Here is a 2,645-nt window from a genome sequence, read left to right as displayed (position 1 = left end):
ATTTGAGGAAGGACATTCTTGCTATTAAGGGAGTGCAGCGTATGTTTACAAGGTTAATTCCCGGGATGGCGGGACTGTCATATGCTGAGAGAATGGAGCAGCTGCGCTTGTACACTCTGGAGTTTAGAAGGATGAGAGGAGTTCTTATTGAAACATATAAGATTGTTAAGGGTTTGGACACGGTAGAGGCAGGAAACATGTTGCCGATGTTGGGGGAGTCCAGAACCAGGGGCCACAGTTTAAGACAGAGAGTGGTGAGTCTGTGGAATTCTCTGTCTCAGAGGGCGGTGGAGGCGGGTTCTCTGGACGCTTTCAAGAGAGAGCTCTTAAAAATAGCGGAATCAGGGGATATGGGGAGAAGGCAAGAACGGGGTACTGATTGGGGATGATCAGCCATGATCACATTGAATGACGGTGCTGGCTCGAAGGGCCGAATGGCCTATTCCTGCACCTATTGTCGATTGTCTATTGTCCCTGTCCAAATATCTCTGAAGAAAGATCTAGACCCGAAACGTCACCCATTCCTGCTCTCTAGAGATGCTGCCTGACCCGCTGAGTTACTCCAGCACTCAGTGAAACGTCACCTATTCATGCTCTCCAGAGATGCTGCCTGACCCGCTGAGTTACTCCAGCACTCTGTGCCTATCTCTTATTGCCGTTGTACCTGATCAACTACCTCCACTGGCAGCTCATTCCAGAGTATTTAGTTGTGGGTATATAGAGTAGTACAAACTGCCATAGAGGTGGACACAACTACAATATTTAAAAGTCATTCGGACAGGTGCATGGAAAGGGAAGGCTTGGAGGGACAGTGTCCAAACACAGGCAGTAGGATGAGCCACGAATGACAATTTGCTCAGTATGTAGAGAGGGTCCTAAAGCCTTGTTTCGCTGTTCTATAACTCTAGGACTCAGAACTGTGCTACCAAACAGCTAGGTGGCGCAGCGGTAGAATTGCTGTGTTACGGCACTTGCAGCACCAGAGACCAGGGTTCGATCCCAACTATGGGTGCTGTCTGTACGGAGTTTGCACCTTCTCCCCGTGACCCGCGTGGATTTTCTCCGAGATCTTCGGTTTCCTCCCACTCTCCAAAGACGTGCAGGTTTGTAGGTTAATTGGCTCGGTATAAATGTAAATTGTCCCTAGTGTGTGTAGGATAGTGTTAGTGTGCGGGGATCGCTGGTCGGTGCGGACTCGGTGGACCGAAGGGCCTGCTTCCACGCTGTATCTCTAAACTAATCTAAATTTAACTAAGCTAACCGGATTAATGGAAGAAATGTAGAGATGAGTAGATCAATGCCGAGTAGAGACAACACATAGTTTGCAGAAGGTACACAAAAATGCTGGAGAAACTCAGCGGGTGCAGCAGCATCTATGGAGCGAAGGAAATAGGTGACGTTTCGGGCCGAAACCCTTCTTCAGTCTGACCCGCTCAGTCTGAAGAAGGGTTTCGGCCCGAAACGTCACCTATTTCCTTCGCTCCATAGATGCTGCTGCACCCGCTGAGTTTCTCCAGCATTTTTGTGTACCTTCGATTTTCCAGCATCTGCAGTTCCTTCTTGAACACATACTTTGCAGAACTCTGCAAAATTAATCTGATCTGCAATTATCCAAGTTCTGACCTGCAAGAAAAGGAAAACATAAAGATGTGATGTAATTTACCTTGTCCAAATATTTGCACAAATTATTGGGAGTTACTGTCTCAGATAATGATACCTATTTTTCTGGGCTACGTTCCAAAATATCCCAATGGAGGAACACTATTCCCTATTTTCATTGCTCTAATCTAATTACTGGGATCTGTGTGTTTTCCTTTATCTATTTTTGCAGAGGCCTCTAGAAATATCCGGTATCTGTACGTTGTGGACGGCTCGATTGTAATCATGTGTAGTCTTGCCAGTGACTGGTTAGCACGCAACAAAAGTAGTGAGCGGCATGAGTCAAGTGTCAAAGAGTGTTTTATTGTCATATGTCCCAGATAGAACAATGAAATCCTTGATCCTACACATGGTCCCCGTGGAGTTCCACTGGTCACAGGAGTCCCCTCTGAGAAGCAACCCTCCACTCCCTTTCTTGCTATTGAGGGAGTGCAGCGTAGGTTCACGAGGTTAATTCCTGGGATGGCGGGACTGTCATATATTGATACAATGGAGCGACTGTTCTTGTATACTCTGGAATTTAGAAGGATGAGAGGATAGACAAAAATGCTGGAGAAACTCAGCGGGTGAGGCAGCATCTATGGAGCGAAGGAATAGGTGGCGTTTCGGGTCGAGACCATTCTTCAGACTAATGTGGGGGTGCGGGAAGAAGAAAGGAAGAGGCGGGGACAGTATGCTGTGGGAGAGCTGGGAAGGGGAGGGGAAGGAGGAAGAAAGCAAGGACTACCTGAAATTGGAGGAAGAAGGATGAGAGGGTACCTTATTGAAACATATAAAATTATTAAGGGATTGAACATGCTAGAGGCAGGAAACATGTTCCCGGTGTTGGGGGAATCCAGAACCAGTGACCACAGTTTAAGAATAAGGGGTAGGCCCTTTAGAACAGAGATGTGGAAGAAACTTTTTCACACAGAGGGTTGTGAGTCTGTGGAATTCTCTGCCTCAGAGGGCGGTGCAGGCCGGTTCTCTGGATACTTTCAAGAAAG

This window comes from Amblyraja radiata, chromosome 13 (genome assembly GCF_010909765.2).
Source record: "Amblyraja radiata isolate CabotCenter1 chromosome 13, sAmbRad1.1.pri, whole genome shotgun sequence".
NCBI lineage: Eukaryota > Metazoa > Chordata > Chondrichthyes > Rajiformes > Rajidae > Amblyraja > Amblyraja radiata.
The sequence above is the reverse complement of the archived record's forward strand: the minus strand, read 5'-3'. Positions refer to the sequence as shown.